Here is a 20,705-nt window from a genome sequence, read left to right as displayed (position 1 = left end):
CAACCACCAGCAAGCCAAGGTATCTCTGGGGTGACACACCGCAGTTGCTGCCTTTGGCCCAGCAGCGAGGGTCAGACTGGCCCAGGCACAATCCAACTGGTAATATTGGGAGCTTTTTTTTCCAATAAGGTAGGACACAGAAATGGAAACACTATCTTCCCTTGAGATGCTGCCATTTATGTGTAGAGGGCTGAAGGCTTTGAAGAAACTTGATTGGGAAAACTCAAGATCTTTAAGGAACTAAACTGTGAGCAGTGAGCTTTTCAAGCCACATAGGTCAACAGACATTTACTGTAAGTTCTTGATTTGGATCTAGCCTTGTATTTTGGGTGAATCAAATCTCTGCTTCTATCGAAAACAGGATGAAATGGGAGGTTTAGAGGCAAATTCCCAAGAAATTTTTCCCAACCTACTTTTTTAGAATTTTTCTCATAAACATTTTAAGTTACACATATGTGTCTCTGTCCTTTGCTTAACCTCTGACCTTCTGCATGTTTTCAATTATTTAAACATTGTCGTGCTTCCTCACCCCAATTCTGGGCACTAGAAGAGTTCAGTCAGGAAACACAAGAGCAATAAATTCCTAATTCACACAGGAAGGAGTTACAAGACAATCTTCCATACAAAGTTTCTCACTTTATTTAGTTATGTGGTACTAAAAAATCAATGAAATTTCTAGAAAGAAATTGTATTAAATTAAAAGAAGTTGTGACTGACAATATAAATACAATTCTGAATTAAAACAGATTCTTCAGACACACCAGATGCATGTGTTGACTGGTTTTGATGGAAACTTGACATCCTAAGACACCCCAGCATGAATGCTTTCTCTGTGTCTTTAACCAGACTTTGTATGAATATAAATCTCAGTCTACCACATAGTTTGAGATGTAAAGTATATGGCATGCAGAAGAGTATTACATACAGCAGAAAAAAGTTCCTCCAACACTTTTTTGCATTACCTGTTTAACTCTACATTCAAACATAGTTTTCTTGTTTTTTTAAATGCTGAGAGCAATCGTGCACACATGCATCTAAGCTCCCTGCTGGCACAGTGATAACCTGCAGAGAGATATTTACTTAATGCTACACTGAGCAGATGAAACACTCTAGACAATAACAGCTTCTCCTCCTGAATGTAAACAGGAAAAAATCTTACAAGTGGTCTGTACCCTTCATAAACTCTTTTTCTACATTTGGATAGACTGCAACAATTTTCTCTCATATATGTTTTAGATTTCATAAATGGATCAATGCAACTTTGCCTATTTTCTTCAAAATAGGAAGAAGAAAATGCTCTCATATATTTAATGCATAGGTTGGATATGAGGAAATATAATAGGATATAAAAATAAAGCTTAGGGAACTGTACACAACTCCCTCTGTTTCTTTATGATTTCAGATAAAAGTAAATATATATTTAAAATTATTTTTTCACATAAAAGAATCCCAAGTTTTCTGGAGATGAAAGTCAGATGAACTTCAAGAAGCAATGTTTGGCCTTGAGTAAAATTCAAAGCTTTATTCAGGATTCTAATTTCAAGAAGACTAGTTTTATCCTTAAAGAAAAATGAACAGAATACACTACTAGAAGCAAGGAGGAGTTTTTAGTTGTTTTGTTTGTTTGTCGGTTTTTGTTTGTTTTGCTGTGTTTTGTTTGTTTGTTTGGGAGTTTTTTGGGTTTTTTTCTATAAAGAACTGCAAAAGAAAAACAGTACAAAATATCAGTGTAGAGGTAGAAGTTTTTTATATAAAACATCTGTCAATGAGCAGTAAAAAAATCCAGCTCCACTGAAATTAATGGTCAAATTCACAACTAAACATTCCTAACAAGGAATATCAAAATTTCTCTCTTAATAAAGAAAGTCTTTGGATGGCAAGTGTTAAAAAAAACAAATCCAAAACATAGATTCCATAGAATGAAGTTACTTGAACCTCTTAAGGAAGCTGAATTCAGGGTCTCTCTAATTGCCTTATCTAGCAAATTAAAATGCACCCAAATTATGAATTAGGTCCAATCTTTGTATGACATGGAATAGCTTTTTAAGAAACTTTATGGAGGTACAGTTTCTATTAAAGTGAGTAAAAAAATTGAGAGTTGCCAGCACCTTTTTTCTTTTTTGTCTGAATAAAACATGGTGTTTGGATGTATTTTCAGAGATTCTATCTATTTCACTGCTTTATATGATTTCAATGTATTTTTGCAATCTGTTTATCATATACTAGGTATTTTTCATAATTTTTCTCTATATGTCATAACCTTGTCTATCACAGAAAGAACATGTCAGACTATTTTTCTTTCTGTGATAAAAGACTGAGAGCTTATCAGACTGGTTATTTTCCAGTACAGATTTTTTTCCTCCTTTCAGTGTTTAGCAATTTTGTTCCTTAAAATATCCTCATGGTACCAGTAAATCTTTCAGCACACAGTGGAAAATAGGCTCAGATGAAACCTTTTGTGTTTCACTTTGTGCCTATTGCCTCTGTCACTTGGCATCACTGAAAAGAACCTGAGTCCAACAATCATGCACCCTCCCTTCAGGTATTTATGTCTGTTTATAAGACTTCCCTTCAGCCTTGTCTTACCCAGAATGAAAATTCACAGCTCTCAGTCTTTACTCATAAAAGAAATGCTTCAGTCCCAATAATCCTCCTAATGCAGCCTTTGGACGCCATTGGTCTTCTTTGCCACAAGGATGTATTGCTGACTCATGGTGGCACATGGCAAATTCCATGGGTTTTTTAATGGGGAACTTAATTATTCTGAAAATTCATGATCATTCATTTGCATTAAATTACTTAAAAAGATATAACTAGCTAGCTTTGACCTTCTTAGCTTTCTAAGTGGAGGTTTGCCTACTGAAGATGACTGTACTGCATGTCTCAACAGCACTGTTCTCTCTACCTCATTTTGCCTCTTTCCTGGTTCCTTAGGTTGAACACCTCCAACATGACATATCTTGTCTTGTGACTGGGAAATCATGCATCACATACATAATTTTATGTCTGTTTTCTCAGCAGTAGTGATATACACACGCCACCTCAAGTTACAGCAACTGCATCTGCACCATGTGGATACCTGTGACTTGGAGTGTATAAAAGTGGAACTTCCAGAAGAAGGACTCTGGGACCCTGACCACTGAGAAGATCAGGGTGAAAAAGGAACAATGGGATGCTGCAGACATCCATGTGGTATGCTATCTTAGTTTAATCTCTCTTTTTCACTCATTCCCTTCCCTTCCCTTCCCTTCCCTTCCCTTCCCTTCCCTTCCCTTCCCTTCCCTTCCCTTCCCTTCCCTTCCCTTCCCTTCCCTTCCCTTCCCTTCCCTTCCCTTCCCTTCCTCCTGTTTCTTTCTCTCTACATCACTTTTACTGTTAAATAAAATACGTGATATTGATTTCTGCATGTGGTCTCATCTGAACCTTAATTCAGGCAGAGGCACCTCTTATAATCAGATCATAACAGTGATGATACTTATTTTGTCTGTAGTTATATGCATTGCCTGTGGCATGGTTAAACACATCAGGAAAAAAATTATTGGGTTTCTGCTACAGAAGAAACCTGGTGTATTTTTCAGTAAATGGAAGGGGGATGATCTCATGCTCATTCATGTGAAGAATGGCTTCCCAAGTTCTATTTAAAAAAATAATGGAAATAAGACTTTGCAGAGCAACCAGAAGAATACTAAATTTTTTGTGTCATACCCAGGTTTTCATGCATTTAATTCCTGAGGCTCAAACCATACTTCAGTCTGTGGATATATAGTTCCTATTAATATCACTGGGAACTGAAAATTTAGTGTAAAGATTCAGTACAACCATAAGTTGCATTTTTAGTTATAAACATGTCTGAAGGCAGAAAACAAGGCAGACCAGTCTATAAATTCCTTGATGTATACAGGCTCAGAAACTTCACTGGAGAGGGTTTGTGTTGGGCATCTGTGAATTGGTCTATACACAAGCAGGGATTAGATATACTAAAGACACAAGGCTAGTTGCAATGTGCAGATCCCTTCTACTCATCTTTAGTATTGGACTCATTTCAGCTTCAGCAGAGTTTTCACCATGCCTAGTCACAGTCACTGAGGTCTGTCAATAGAGAGCAGGATTGCCTCAATGTTATTTAAGTCAAATCCTGCTACTGGAAATATCCTTCACATGACTCTGGCGTCCCATCTATGCTTCCTATTCCTTTCTCGAGACCTGGATTCCAGAAGAAAGGCTGATAATAATTTCAATCGACATAATTAATAATTAGATAATTAGAGATAGAGATTAAATCAATATCTCCTCTTTCATAATGCAAATATAAAGTTACTTTGAATTTAGTTGTGTGCCATCAGAGGATAATTTCATCTGGATATGGATTTATGGACAAGGACCTTCAGCTTTCAGATCCAGTTATGAGAATGTTTTGTTTTGGAATGCCATGCTAGCTGTTTAATTTTTTATTTTCTACAGGATCAGAACCTATATGGCCTTTTTTCAACTTTTGAAAGCATTTAAAATTCCTTTCCTAGCAGTGCACAAATCACTTAAAGAGAGAACAAATTTTACTTATCCTCTTTATTATACTTTCATCCCTAAGATCAGCTTCATGTGGTTTGGAATACAACACAGCATAATTTCAAAAAACCTAATTCTAGTCTAACAAATTTATTTTTAAAATCCTAGTTACAATCTGAGTTACAATCTCATCAGTTACATGAGACTGATGTTTTTACCTTATGACATCCAAACTTCTATACGTTATTCTGAACCAACTTATAGTATAAAAGAAGAAGGAAAGGAAAGAAGAAGCTCATTTAAATGGTATTTATACTTTATAAACAGCTTACATTTTTCATATCTATATCCAGATATAAATAATGGTCCCTTAGCCTACCTTAGATTAAGAAGTAATTTATTGTTTAAAGAAGAGTTGATTGATGCATGTTTTACAGAGTTTAAAATTTTAATAGTCATTGATACCAACAGGAGCTATATTGATCTCTAATAAACAGACATACAGAATGAAATTCTATTACTTCCTCATTAATGCATTACATTTGTAGTCCAGAACATTTAAATGTTTTCTACTTTTATTTAATAAAGACGACATACTATTTTCAAAAATAAAAGCTGTGCAAAGTATAACTGCTCTTTCCTTCTTATTACTTTGGAAAAGAAATATAAGAATAATATTCAAGAAATGAAGAACTGAATGCATAATACATTTCATATTTGCAAATAATTTAAAATAACACTTGAAACTGTCCAAAACTCATTTTTATACCATATACTCTAAGAAACTGTTCCAGGCCACTTTCATGAAATTGTATGTGTCAGTGAAAATATTCAGTTAAAATTTTACTTTTAAATATGTTTACTTTGGCTTCTAGAGCATTTTGCATTTCACGTTGAATTTTTCTTCTAACACAAAACATTACATTTCCAAATGCAGATTTGCAGGTTTGTGACACAGTTTGACATTACTAGAATTCACATGGTTAAATCCTTATGCTTTATTTTGAAAACTGATACTCTGCTATTAATAGATTTCTTAATTTACATATATGAAATAATGAAGTAATAAATGCAGTATCTCGTTCAGATTCCCAGAAATTTTAGATTTATTTTCCTTATCTCTATGAATAAATAAATCCTATTAAGTATATATTTTTTTAAGTTTCATCTTCTAAATGTTTTTAATAATATTGACTCTACAGTCATTTAATAGCCATGCCGAAGTCCATCTAGTAATACTAACTTATGTTGTTTTAAGGAAGTATTCACCCTGGAATCCTATCTAACAAGAAACAGAACTCTTAATAAACTCAAGATACTAGGATTACTAGTATCTTTAGTACAGATACTAGGTATCTTTAATTTGTTGATATCTGCTAATTCTCTTGTCATATATATGAGCAAGGTGGTGGCAATTTTGATGTTCTACTGCAATATTTTTAGTTTGGTATGTGAATGTTGTCATTAAAAGAACAGGCACTATTATAAATGACAATCATTTTTCGATTTCAAAAGAACTGAGAACATAGTATTTGGTACTTACAATCCAACTTCAAAATGAATCAGATGTTGTATCTATATTTGCAATGCTGTTGACACATGACTAATAGACCAAACACAGTCTAATGATAACTTAAACCTAATACCTCAGGCACAAGACCTATGAAAAAGCAGGAATCTAGGAAGATATGTGCAGTTGTCACAAGGCTGTTAATTGGTATTGCATTTACCGTGAATTTACCTAATATTACATCTACCTTGTGGTGGTAAGTGAAATATGTGCATGCAGTCATATTTTACTCTCATTATTCTGAAGAAGGCATGTGTTGTAAATTATCATCTAGGAAATTTTCCTCCCTAGTACATCCCTGGGTAAGAAGCCCAGATTCAACTGACTTCAGTTAGATTTTTAATATATGTCTAGCACATATTTAAAATATTGAAGCATTGATGAAGAAGAGACAAAAAGATATTTTGAGATGATATTAGCATAATCATAGAATCATTTAGGTTGAAAAAACCTCTAATAGCACTTTGTTAACCATTAAACTCTCACAGTCAAGTCACCACTAAACCATGTCCCGAAGTCCCACATCCACACACTTAAAATACCTGCAGGGGTGATAAATCAACCACTTCCCTGGGCACCCAATTACAGTGTCAGACAAACCTTTCTACTACATAGGAAGTCATTCTTATATCCAGTCTAAATCTCCCCTGGTGCAACCTGAGGGCATTTCATTTTGTTATTTGGGAGAAGAGACAGACACTTAGCTGAATAAGTGTCTTTGAGCCTCCTTTGAGCCTCCTTTTCTCCAGGCTAAACAACTCCAGTTCCATCAGCTATTGTCATAAGACTTGTGCTCCAGGCCCTGTGCCAACTTTGTTGTCCTTCTCTGGACTTGCTCCAGCACCTTGATATCTTTGTTGCAGGGAGTGACCCAAAACTGAACACAGCATTCAAGATGCAGCCTCACTGCGCTAAGTACACGGGGGCAGTAACTGCCCTAGTCCTAGTCCACACTCTTTCTGGGCAGATTTCCAGTCTCTCTTCCCCAAGTCCATAGCATAGCACAGAGTTGTTGTGACTGAAGTGCAGGAACCAGGCACATCACTTTCCTGAACCTTATAAAATATCCCTGGCCAACATGTAAATAAAAACATTAAACAAACCTGGCCCCAATGATTTGTTACTATGTACCCCCAGAATCCAACTAAGGATGGAGTTTTTTCTTGGCCCTCCTTTTTTTGCTGATGTATTTACGGAAACCTGTTTTATTGTTTCCTATAGTCAATATTCAGATTGCCAATAGTCAGCCCAAGATCCATGTGGACTTTGACCCATCAAATTTATTTCTCCACATATCCTTGTAGCCCTCTGGGGTTTCCTTCCGCTTCTTACAAAGGCCATAAACTCTCTTTTCCCTGCCTGAGTTCCAGTCAAAGCTCTCTGTTCAGGCAGTGTGGTCTTCTTCTCTGCCAGTGTATCTATTGACACATTGAGATGTCCTGCTCCCATGCATTTAACATTTCCCTGAAGAATGCCAAGCCTTCCTGGACTCCTTTGCCCTTCAGAACTGCCACTCAAGGGACACTGTCCATCAGCCTCCTGAACAGGCTAAGTCTGCCCTTCCAAAGTCCAAGGTGTCAGTTTTGCTGACCCCACCTCCTTTACTCCTCTGCGGATGGAACGCTCTATTTATTCAGTGATTGCCATGATCAAGACAACCTCTAAGCACCACACCATCCACCATTCCTTCTCTGTTCACAAACAGGTCTAGTGGAGCCCATTTCCTAGCTGACTTATCAGTTGTGTGTTCCACACATTCCAGGAGCCTTCTAGACTGTTTTCTCTCTGCTGCCTTGTATTTCCAACAGACATCTGGTGAGTTGAAGTCATCCATAAGAAAAAGGGCCAGTGATCACTAGACTTCTTCCAACTGCTTATAGAATATTTCTGTCTGCCTCTTCATCATGGTTGGGTGGTCTATAACAGACTCCCACTAGAATGTCTGTGTTCTTGTCTTCCCCCTGATTCTTAACCATAAACACTCAGTCATATCATAACAGCCATTAAGCTCCAGACAGTCATACCACTCCTTACCAAACAGGACTACCCACTGCCTCTCCTTCCTTTCCTATCCCTTCTGCAGATTTTACAGCCATCTATTGCTGTGGTCTAGTTTTGTGCAGCTTTGCAACAAATTTCCACGATGGTAACTGCTGCAGTTTTCCTACAGGACATTGGCTTCCAGCTCCTCCTGTTTGTTGCCTGAGCTGTGCGCATGGATGTAGATGTGCTTCAGCTGAGCTACAGATGCCACCACCTTTCTGGAGAGACAAGCCCTAATTTCCATGTGGCCACTCTCAGACAATTCTAAGATTTGAATAACCCTTGTATTTTTGCTGTGGCATGGATCGCCATCCAAGGATTGTAACAGAGTAGGAAATCTTCTTTTCACATCTTAAACCTGATCTGCAGGGAGGAAGCAGGTTCAGAGCTAATTCTGTGTAATAAGCATATCCCACAAAAAATTTAGATTGGGATGCAAAATGAAACTTCCCTACCAGTACTCATTTTGGAAATTGGTTAATAATGGACATAGTAGCTCTTCAGCAATATTAAATCATTCATTGCAGCAAAAATCATCTGGTTCACTTGTATCTTGAAGAGATACTTTCTGCCATTTCTTTACAATGTCTGCCAAGATTGTCAGCTCTTCAAAACATTCAACACCTGAAGTTTAACTGCTCTATTATTTTATCTTCAAATGCATAACTGTCTTTGTGGTCTAACAGGTAAATCATTTTGCTTCTAATCACACTTGTCACAGGCACATATACTATCCATATTGTGATGCATGGAAGGTTCATCATGGAAGGGTCTTTGGTAGCTTCAGGTTCAAAAATTTTATGGCATAATTTTGATGCTGAAGTTCTATAAATATTAGAATTCTGATGATACTCATTACAAGTGTCTGTTACAATTACTGAAATTAAACCTTTTGACAAAAAAACTGTAATGTAACTATGGCTTACGACAGCTGTTCACATCTTTTTATTTTAAAAGAAGACTAAACTAGTGCATATTAGAAAAGCCAGGCAAGAAAGACAATTTCAACTTCTTCTGTATTTTCAGTCTGTAACTGTTGTGGTGTGTTGGTATGTTCTGTTTCTTCCCCCCCTTTGTTACGATGGTTCTGTCCTCCCAGTTTTCCCCACCCTAGTTTCTGTCTATTATTTAGTTGCTATGGTTGCCCCCATGTCATGTAATTTCCCCACCCTGTATCTCCTAATATGTATTATTTTCCCTCCTCCCTGGGCCCAGTCAATCACTCCCCACCACTCCCAGTCTTCCAGAATGTTCCTCTCAGTGGGAGTAGTGATTGGCTGAGGTCCCGGGGCCCCTCCTTTATAATGTATAGATTAGTTCTCCCTTACAGTCTATTATGTTAAGCACGTCCCCTGACTTCCCCTGATTGGTTTTTTGTAAATCCCACCTCCAGTTACCACCTCCCTTTATAATCCCATGCCCAACTTTTTTTTTCTCGTGCGGTCACTCCCTGCTGGTCGCCCCCCGGGACATTAAACTCGTTTGACCCCAGAGAGTGTCCGGCTCTTTTCTGCTCCGCCCTATTCAGCAGCTCTACCCCGAGACCTCGTCCTGCAGGCACAGCCCAAGGCTTCTACCGCCGAGGGGTGCTTGAAGCTGCCAGTCCTGGGGCCTTGCCACCGGGGCTGACACCCCCTGCTGCAGTGGGACTGTTGGCCACCTTCTCAGCTAGCCAGGTCACAGGGTCTCCGGCCAGTCATCGCTGCAGATTGGCGCCCACCGCGTGGCCCTCGCTCGGACCCCGTGGACGAGGTCATCGGACCTCTGGACACTAATCTACCACCGGTCGCAGCAGGCTCCGTTGTAGGAGCAGCGCTCCCGGTGGACCCGGAGCTACAACTCCTCTCACCCAAAGAGAGCTCCGAGGGCGGAGTTCTGCCTCTACCGGATCTTCTTTTCGCCGTTCGTCTGATTGGTAAGCCCCTGCCTTGGGGGTCTTCCCTCCCACCTTTTTAATCTTCCCGGGACCTGAGCCCTGCTTTGGGGACAGCTCCCAACCCCTCTTTTCCTTCACTTTCCTGCTGTCTTGCTGTTGGGGGCTCATGCCTGCTCTGGGACCGGTCTTCTAGGCAAGCGGCAGCGTGGGAGCGGGCGGACGAGCAGTTCTTGTTTTAGTTGTTTTTTTTTTACTTCGGTTTAGGCGGTCAGTGTCATCAGAGGAGTGCTCTTTTCTTTACTTTCTCTGTCGTTTTCTTTTAATTTACGCGATGGGTGCGCGTCAGAGCTCCCCTCTAAAAAGAGCCTTTCACCAGGTTAGAAGTTTGTTGCTTGGGGGAGGTTTAGATCCCCCGAAGGTTGCTTTAAAGAGTTTAGTAAAGTGGATTTTTTCTCAGTTCCCCAACACTACCCCAGAGCAAATTACAGACCCTCTATATTGGAAAGCTGTTTTAGCAAAATTAGATCAAGAGGTCAGCTCTGGGGAGGCAAAGCTTTACTCGGCCGCTTACGGGGCGGGTAAAGTTTAGCAATTGTTGTCTCAGCAGAGGGAACTGCGAAAAAATTCATCAGTGTCGCGGTTGAATCCCAGTTCCCCCGGTTCTGTTGTCCCTACCCCATCTACCTCACCCCATGTCCCTCGGTCGGAGCCCTTGAGGGGGGTCCTCAAGGCCAACCCACAGCAGAGGCTCCATCTTCCCTCTGCCCCCTCTCGATCGGTCCGACCTGGCCCTCCAAAAGGAGGACTCCGAGGAGATCCTGGCCAGACTCCTCGGAGCAGGTTTTCCTACCCCTTTTCCCAACCTCCCCAGTACCCGGTTGACATTCCCAAGAGTGTTCTGTTTAATGTCCCCCCAGTTAATGTCCCACTGCCTCCACAAGATGGCTCCTACGGAGCCCAAGATGGGGGCGGCCATGTGCATTTTCCCGCCGATTTTTCTTCTCCTTCCCATAATCCCTTCACCCCTCAGTCAAATCCTTTCCTATCCCAAGATCCACCCTTTCCTCCTCTGCCTCCACCCTCTGTTCCTCCCTGCGCTCCACCCCTCAATAGCCCCTCCTTCACCCTGCCTCCTGTCTCCGCCCCACCTCCGGACTCCACTTTGGAGGTGGAGAAAACCCAGCCGCCACCTCCAGTTCCACCATGCCCATCAGCTGGCCCCTCCCAGATGCCAGGCCCCGCCTCTGCCTCCCTCCTTTCCGGTTCCCACGCCTTCCCTTCCGGTTCCCACGCTTTGTGTTCCGGGGGGGGGGGGTGTGGGTAACTGGAAGCCAGGGCGAGCCCCTGTTTTTGAAGCCGCCCCGGTTACCTATCGCCTGAGCGGGGAGGGGAGCTCCCAGGCTCAGTGGGTGCCAATTGCACAAGATCGGATCAAAGATCTGTGCAAGGCCCAGAGAGAGTACTCCCAGGAATCGGAGTATTTCCGGGGACTTCTCTGTTCGGCCCTTGCACCGGGAGATCTGATCCCTGCTGACCTGAGAGCTCTCTTTTCCAGCCTTTTAGGACCTATGGAGTTTAGGGCCTGGGCAGTAGAGTGGGGGAGGGAAGTCGCGGAAGTTCTCCCAGCTCTCTGGGAGAACCAAGCGACTGCACATGACGCAGATGGCCAACTGATATCCACGAATCATCTGCTGGGTACAGGGGCATGGGCCAGTGGGGCGATTCAGGCGCGGGTGCTCTTCCCAACGCAGATCACCGAGTCCTGTTGGGCTGCAGAGAGGGCCTTTTTCAAGCTCCCAGCGGTCTTCTCTCAGCAAGACGAGGAAGAGCCCCAGCAGGGGCCACAGGAGTCCTATTTACGTTTTTTAGAAAGACTTTACAGATACGTGGAGACTCAAGCTTCCGAGGAGGGAGAAAGAGAAAACCTGTTGTGGCGGATGGCGTTCAAGAACACAAACTCTGAATGCCGGAGAGCCATCCGAACCCTCCCCCGTAGTCCACGACCTACCATCGAGCAAATGATGGAGGTCGTGGCACGAGAAGTCCCACTGCCAGGAGCGCCTGACTCCAAGCTGAAGAACAAGCGGAACTCAGTGGCGTTCGCGTCGACCTCCAGCGCCGATGAGGACGATTACAGCGCGGCAGCAGCTGGAACGTCTACCCCAGGAGCTGCAAGGAGACATCCAGAGACCTACCCGTGTCACCTATGTGGAAAAACGGGGCACTGGATGCCTGACTGCCCACTGCGGCAAGAATTTTTAACATTTAAAAGGAAGGAGTGTCCTGCTGGGAAGCAGGAAGTAAAACAACAAAAAAACTAGAAAGCGAGCGCAGCCCCTCCCTGCGCCATGATACAAATAAGGCGGGCAAGGTTGCACCAGGCAGGGAGGAGGGAACAGGGAGAAGCCCGCCACATGCCTCTACTGGACTTGACTTTTCCTTACCGGACTTGACTTACTGTACCTGTTGGCTTCAGCCTCAACCTGCTTTAACCACCACCTCTTCGTTTTCTCCCTTTAGGCTGCAGCTGACCCGCGAAATACATCTCCCAGACACTGATTTCCACCTGGTGACTGCCGACATTCAACATCCCGGCAGCTGGAGGAGACTTGGACGTAGCAGGTGGATCATTGTTGGGGACACCAAACACACACCATTCAATCTTCACATAGTCCCGGGGTTAGTAACAACTGACCGGGACAGATTTGCATTAGGGCTGTACTGCGTCCAGCCCCCGCTTTCTCTCCCCAAGGGCCAAATCATCGCCCAAGCCATTCCAGTGCCGGAGGAGGTACAGGATTCCCAGTCATCTAAGGGGTCCTCACCTCCAACGGTTGCTTGGGCCCAAGTTGTGGGAAGAGAAAAGCCCAGGCTGACATGTCAACTGTCCCTGGGCTCAGACCGTAAAATCGTGCGGGGGTTACTGGACACAGGGGCAGATGTGACGATCATTCCCTCTAGGGATTGGCCGTCACATTGGGATTTGCAAAACGCAGCCGGACACATACAAGGTGTAGGGGGTCTAAAATTGGCGAAGCAATCAAAGAGCATTGTACAAATTACGGGGCCAGATGGGCAATTGGCTTCTGTACGCCCATTTGTTTTAGATTACACCGAGCCCCTGTGGGGAAGGGACCTGCTAGCCCAATGGGGAGCCAGAATTGACCTCCCAAAGGCTCCCCAGGTTTTTCGGGCAGTGGCCACTGAGGAGCGCCCTACCTGGAAGCTGGACTGGCAATCAGATGAGCCAGTACAGGTAGTGCAGTGGCCACTTAATAAACAAAAATTGAAGGAGCTCAACGAGCTCGTTCAGGAGCAGCTGCTCAAAGGCAACCTGGTGGAGACCATGTCACCTTGGAACTCCCCAGTGTTTGTCATCAAAAAACCTAATAAAGACAAGTGGCGGCTCCTGACCGATCTCCGCCAAATTAATGAACAAATAATTGACATGGGTCCCCTCCAACCAGGGATGCCATCCCCTACAATGATCCCCCAAAATTGGAATTTGGCTATAATCGACATAAAAGATTGTTTTTTCCAAATTCCTCTGCATCCTGATGATGCCCCGCGTTTTGCGTTCACGGTTCCCTCCATCAACCGTGAGTCCCCGGCCAAGCGCTATCACTGGCGAGTTCTTCCGCAAGGATTAAAGAATAGTCCTGTGATCTGCCAGTGGTATGTTGCTTCACTGCTGTCTCCTGTCCGTACAGCCCTCGGGGATGTCGTCCTGTTACATCACTATATGGATGACATCCTCGTCTGTGCCCCAACAGATGATCTACTTGCCCATGTGCTTGACCTGACAACCAGTGCGTTGGTTGCTGCAGGGTTCGAGCTCCAAGCAGAAAAAATTCAAAGGATGCCACCTTGGAGGTACCTGGGCCTTGAAATCACCAAGCGGACCATTGTTCCGCAGAAATTGGCCATCCGGACGAAAGTCCAGACCCTAGCGGATGTTCACCAACTGTGTGGGTCTTTAAATTGGGTGAGACCCTGGTTAGGTATACCAACAGAAGACCTAGCCCCCCTTTTCAATTTATTGAAAGGGGGAGAGGAGCTGAGTTCTCCTAGGGAACTCACCCCAGAGGCTCAGGTAGCCCTGGAGAAGGTTCAGAAAATCATTTCAGCCAGGCAGGCCCACCGCTACCATCCGGGCCTGCCATTTAAATTCATTATTCTGGGGAAGCTGCCACATCTTCACGGCTTGATCCATCAGTGGGACAAGAGTTTAAAGGACCAGGGTCTGGGCGACCCCCTCTTAATCATAGAGTGGGTGTTCCTCAGCCACCACAGGTCCAAAAGGATGACAAGGCCACAAGAGCTGATGGCCGAACTGATCCGAAAGGCGAGATCTCGGATCAGGGAGCTGGCAGGCTGTGATTTTGCATGCATTCACCTTCCAATTCAATTGGTTTCGGGCCAACTCAAATTAAAGACCTTCAATGAACTGCTGGAAACCAATGAAATGCTTCAATTCGCATTAGACAGCTACACTGGCCGCGTTGCGGTCGATCGGCCGGCTCATAAACTTTTTAATTCGGAGTTTAAATTATCAATCAAGGGAATTCAGAGTAAGAAGCCTCTAGATGCTCTGACAATATTTACCGACGCGTCCGGGGCATCCCACAAGTCTGTAATGACTTGGAGGGATCCTCAGACTCAGCGGTGGAAGGCTGATGTTGCCATTGTGGAGGCCTCTCCACAAGTAGCTGAATTAGACGCAGTCGTCCGAGCATTTGAGAGGTTTCCTGGTCCCTTCAATTTGGTCACAGATTCCGCATATGTGGCTGGTGTAGTATCTAGAGCGGAATCAGCAGTTCTGCAGGAGGTCTCTAACCAAAAATTGTTTAATTTGCTCTCAAAACTCGTAGAATTAGTCTCCCACCGAGAGCATCCGTTTTTTATAATGCATGTAAGATCACACACTGATCTGCCAGGGTTCATCGCTGAAGGCAACCGTCGGGCTGATTCTTTGGCCGCGGCTGCTGTCACGGTGGGCCCGCTCCCAGATGTGTTTGGCCAGGCTAAGATCAGCCATCAGCTCTTTCACCAAAATGCACCAGGCCTGGTCAGGCAATTCCATCTCACGCAGGATCAGGCCAAGGCGATTGTGGCCACATGTCCCCAATACCAAGCCCATCAAATGCCTACCATCGCAGCTGGGGCAAACCCCAGGGGCTTGGCGAGCTGTGAAGTGTGGCAGATGGACGTGACACACATCCCGTCCTTTGGGAGGTTGTGTTACGTCCATGTCTCCATCGATACCTTCTCAGGAGCTATCTTTGCCTCTGCCCACACAGGTGAGAGGGCGGCGGATGTCCAGAAGCACTTGCTTCTGGCATTCGCTGTCCTGGGCATCCCTAGGGCTTTAAAAACTGACAACGGCCCAGCGTATACCTCCAAGGAGCTGCGGAGCTTCCTGCAACAATGGGGAATAGAGCATAAGACCGGCATCCCCTATTCCCCGACAGGCCAAGCCATGGTGGAGAGGGCCCACCAGAGCCTGAAAAGGATCTTGGAGAAACAACGCGCGGCAGTGAAGGTGGAGACCCCCCACGTCCGGTTGTCGAGAGCTTTGTACACCTTAAACTTCCTAAACTGCTCTTTTGACAACCTGAATCCTCCAGTTGTCTGGCACTTCGGCAGTCACCAACAGCTGCAGCCGAAGGCCAGGCCTCCGGTTCTGATAAGGGATCCGGAGACCTGGCGGATGGAAGGGCCATATGACCTGGTTACCTGGGGGAGGGGATACGCTTGCGTGTCCACTCCCTCAGGGCCGAAATGGATACCATCAAAATGGGTCAAGCCCTTCCTCCCCAAGCAGGCAAAAACATCTGAGACTGTACCACAGGTGCAGGAGGCATGTTGGCGGCGGAGGAGGAAACCTCTCACTTTCTCTCACCTTTATTTTCTCCACAGGTTCCCTCCGACCGGGTCCCCTTCCTCTCCACCATTGATTCGCGCCCCTTTTCGAGTCGTTCTTGATTCCCGACCTTCCTCCCCTGTCTCAGATTCTTCCCCCGAACTTAATTTACTTTTTGAGACAGAACCATCTCTTTAAGAAAATATTTAAGTTATAACCATGCTTGTTTTGTTTTTTCAGTTTGTCTCCCTTTGCCTGGCCCACACCATGCCAGAATGGCCCAGCTCAGCCCTCAACTGTGGCAGCGCCCAAGCGCTCCTTTGCATCTCCTGATCTTCTGCCTCCTCCTTCCACCCTGGGCAGCGTGGATCGTCCCTCAGCCAAAGGTGAATGTCTGGCGTACCTTGGCTCAGGCGTTAGGGCAAGATCATATCTGCCTCGACGCAGCATCAGCAGAGGACCCGATGTCGTCGTGCCTTGTGGGGATCCCTTTCTCTCCAGGTGAATTCCCCTCCGCTTTTCAGTCAGCCCTTTCCCCGATTTTGGCACGGAGTCTTACTATCCTTCCTAGTTTTGATTCCAGCAATGCTTGGAGAGACGGAGTGGTAAAGCTGAATCCTTTGCCCTCCGAGCCCACTGAACTCCACTTGCTCGGTTCCGCCAATTCCTCTATTTGTTTTCAATTTGAGTATACCTTTTCCTCTATTGAGAAGGGCAGTGAGGTGGTGCAACAGAATAAAGCTGAATATCAAGCCTACCAGAGGTGCAAGGCCGTTTTAAAGATGAGCGGCCCCACCACCACGGGCCGCACCCCATACGCCCTTCCCAGGGGAGCATTCTTAATTTGTGGCGACCGAGCGTGGGCAGGCATCCCCTCTGGTCTGATCGGAGGGCCGTGCACATTAGGCAAGCTGACGCTGTTTACCCCCAACATGACTCAAATTGTGAATTGGAAGAAGACTAACATCACAGCAGAATTGGCCAGGTCCAAAAGAGATCTTAAAGATCTCCCAGAAGACTGTGATGATGAAATTACACATTGGTCCCATTCCAAAACCGTCGCTTTTACCATTCTGTTGCCGTGGGTATCAGTGGCGAAGTCTCTAGGTGAATTGGGCCGCCTAGAGTGTTGGGTGGTTAAGCAAGCCAATTTGACTTCGGCTGCTATATACGACCTCCTCACAGACGAGGAAATAACAAGGAAGGCGACACTCCAGAACAGGGCAGCAATAGATTTCCTATTGCTGCTCCATCATCATCAATGTGAGGAGTTTGAGGGCCTCTGCTGCAAGAATTTGTCATCAAGAGCTGAGAACGTCAGACACACCATCCTGAAGATGAAAGACCAAGTCCATCGGATGGAGCAAGAAACATCAGATTGGCTGAGGGACATTTTTAAGGGCTGGGGCTTGGGCAGTTGGGCCAGTTCTGTTCTAGAATCGGTTATGACAGTTGTTTTAGTTTTATTTTTACTTTTGATTTGCTTTTCGCTGGTCCGTGGGCTGGTCCAAAGACTTGTTAATAAGATCACAGCTCCAAGTGTCAACCAGGTGGTAGCGGGAGAATCTGCAGAGGGAGACACCTATCCTTCGGAGGCAGAGGAAACCGCAGATGAAGAAGAGCTCGCTGCGCCTCCCTTATACCACCAGGAGCTGTGTTTCGAAGAAGAAGACGCCTGGACTGATCAGCCCCGGAATCCAGCCTTTTGAACCTTTTAGTACAGATTTTTCCGTTCTTTTCAATTTTATTTAACAAAAAACGGGGAGATGTTGTGGTGTGTTGGTATGTTCTGTTTCTTCCCCCCCTTTGTTACGATGGTTCTGTCCTCCCAGTTTTCCCTACCCTAGTTTCTGTCTATTATTTAGTTGCTATGGTTGCCCCCATGTCATGTAATTTCCCCACCCTGTATCTCCTAATATGTATTATTTTCCCTCCTCCCTGGGCCCAGTCAATCACTCCCCACCACTCCCAGTCTTCCAGAATGTTCCTCTCAGTGGGAGTAGTGATTGGCTGAGGTCCCGGGGCCCCTCCTTTATAATGTATAGATTAGTTCTCCCTTACAGTCTATTATGTTAAGCACGTCCCCTGACTTCCCCTGATTGGTTTTTTGTAAATCCCACCTCCAGTTACCACCTCCCTTTATAATCCCATGCCCAACTTTTTTTTTCTCGTGCGGTCACTCCCTGCTGGTCGCCCCCCGGGACATTAAACTCGTTTGACCCCAGAGAGTGTCCGGCTCTTTTCTGCTCCGCCCTATTCAGCAGCTCTACCCCGAGACCTCGTCCTGCAGGCACAGCCCAAGGCTTCTACCGCCGAGGGGTGCTTGAAGCTGCCAGTCCTGGGGCCTTGCCACCGGGGCTGACACCCCCTGCTGCAGTGGGACTGTTGGCCACCTTCTCAGCTAGCCAGGTCACAGGGTCTCCGGCCAGTCATCGCTGCATGTAACATATATAGTTTAACTGAACTTTTTCTTCCACATAGTAATAAATAATGGAATGTGCAATTTAATTAGTATTTTAAACTACATGAGCTGTATACTCAAACCATTTCAGTGGTACTCTGACTACAGGAATCATCTATTAGTAAAACCTCATACCAAGTAAATGAACATCCTCTGATATCAGTTGCAACTGTGTTTGTAGACAACACACTCCTCATGGGGGATATGTAAGTAAACAGATACAGCATTTTTTAGCATTTGCTTCCTTCCCAAAGGCATCCATTTTTCATGTAAGTCACTAAAATTTTCATTACATGTGTGTTTTCTGAAATGAAAAAAATCATATTATTTCTGAGGAGAAATATCAAAAGCAATAATCTCGTGTAAGAATTTTTCATGGCATATATTTTTTGTCAAGACAAGCTGGAAGACCTCCGAATTTCTCTTTCAAAACTTTGGTTATTCGAGCATTACTTTTTCAAGTAAACAAAGACACATTAAACATTTATATATGCAAACACATATGCCAAGAACAGGAATGAAATCTACTGCAAAACTTAGTAAAACTAACTGGTGTTTTTTTTACAACTAAAAAGTAAATATTGTAATTTTTTAAAAAATTAAATTTCCATATCAGATGTTGCCACCGACTTGTTAACAGTTCTATCACTGTTTGCTTACTTAAGTAATCTAAACCATCAGTGAAATAATCCTATTTACACTAGTAAAAACCATTGTAAGCAAACAAATATGTATGGAGTGTGTAGGTGTGCACATATGTGACTCTGTGTCTATTGAGCAGATGTGTTATGGCAAAGGTGCGTAAGAGTAATCACATAATCAAAAATCAGTTTATGTTGCAAGAAATCTCAGGAGAATAGCTAGTCCAACCCCCTTGTTCAAGCACAGACACCTAGAGCACCTTAAGCAGGATCACTTTCAGTCATCCCTAAAATGTTTTCAATGATGAAGATTTTGCACTCTCTTTAGCAATCCTCTTGTAGTGTTTCACACTATTTAAAAATTAAAGTTTTATTTTCTAGTCTTTTAATAAATATAATTTCCTGTATTTCCAGTTTGTGCCCGTTGATTGCTTTTTTTGTTTTGTGTGGGTACTACTCATAGGAGCCTGGCTCCACATTCTCTACCATCACGTATTTATACACACTTCTGAACCTTCTTCAGTGACCTAGGTTACAATATTAAGATATATTCTATTCCCATCTTCAAGAGCTGCTGAAACCAGGAGGGGCATTATTTCTCCCTCAACTCCTGTTAATGTGTTTCCACATGACTCAGAGATAACTCCCTCCAGGAGCCATTTCTGTTTAATGGAGCCACCACATGACTCACAGAATGATTACAGCCCATTGTGAGACGCTCTGCCTGGGAGGGAGGGGCTAAGCATGCCCACCTGGATATAATCTGGGATTTGGGACAGAACAGTCAGTTTTTCCACTGGATTCCCAGAAGAATGGCTGTCTTTTTCACTAGATTGGCAAAGGAAGACTACACCTTTTCTACAGGATGACTGCTCCAACAGAACCACATCTGCCACTCCAGCAGGACTGCAGCCACCTATCCAAGTGGACTACTACCAACTCCCTGACCAACAGGGTGTCAGGTTGTATTCTGACTTTGTCAGTGGTTTTTGTTTTGTATTATTGCATGTGCTTTGGTTTTATGTTTTATTTACCCTTTTCCTAATAAATTGTATTTCTGAATTGGTCTCTCACTAGTTTTGCTTTCAAACCAGAGCATTCAGGATGGACAGTCCCAGACCAGCAAGATCCTGTATGCTAAGGAAGCTTTCTTGTCCAACCACATAGAAGCCATTCTGGCAGCTTTTGGGAGCTGACCAGGGCTAGACTTGCCTCCTTACACACACCACACCCACACCATCAGAGAGAGTTTGCTTACTGGTTCAACCCCATGTTTCCTATAGTAGAGTCTAAGACATCTGAATTCTTAAAATTATTTCATTTTGTTGCAAGAACTAAATACCAAAAAAACAGCTTTAGCTGATGCCTCCAAGGAGAGACCCAGACCAAAGGAAACCCTGAGCTTTTAACAGATTGAAAGCAGTTTGGTGGAGAAGGGATCAAAGTACTGGTGGATGAAAATTTGGACATAAGCCAGCAATGCCAGTTGCAGTCTAGAAAGCCAACTAGATCCTGGGCTACATAAAAGGAGGCGTAGCCATCAAGTGGAGGAAAGTAACTTTTCCCTCTACTCTGTCTTCTAAGAACCCACCTGGAATACTGTGAACAGCTCAGGGGTCTACAGAATGACACACAAACATGTTAAAGAAGATCCAGGGGAGGGCCATGGAAATGATCAGAGAGCTGCAGCACCTCTCCTATGAACATGGTATGAGAGAATTGAGGTTGTTTGGCCTGGAGAACAG

Source organism: Ammospiza nelsoni, chromosome 2, assembly GCF_027579445.1.
Source record: "Ammospiza nelsoni isolate bAmmNel1 chromosome 2, bAmmNel1.pri, whole genome shotgun sequence".
NCBI classification, from domain to species: Eukaryota; Metazoa; Chordata; class Aves; order Passeriformes; family Passerellidae; genus Ammospiza; species Ammospiza nelsoni.
Note: the sequence above shows the minus strand (reverse complement) of the source record.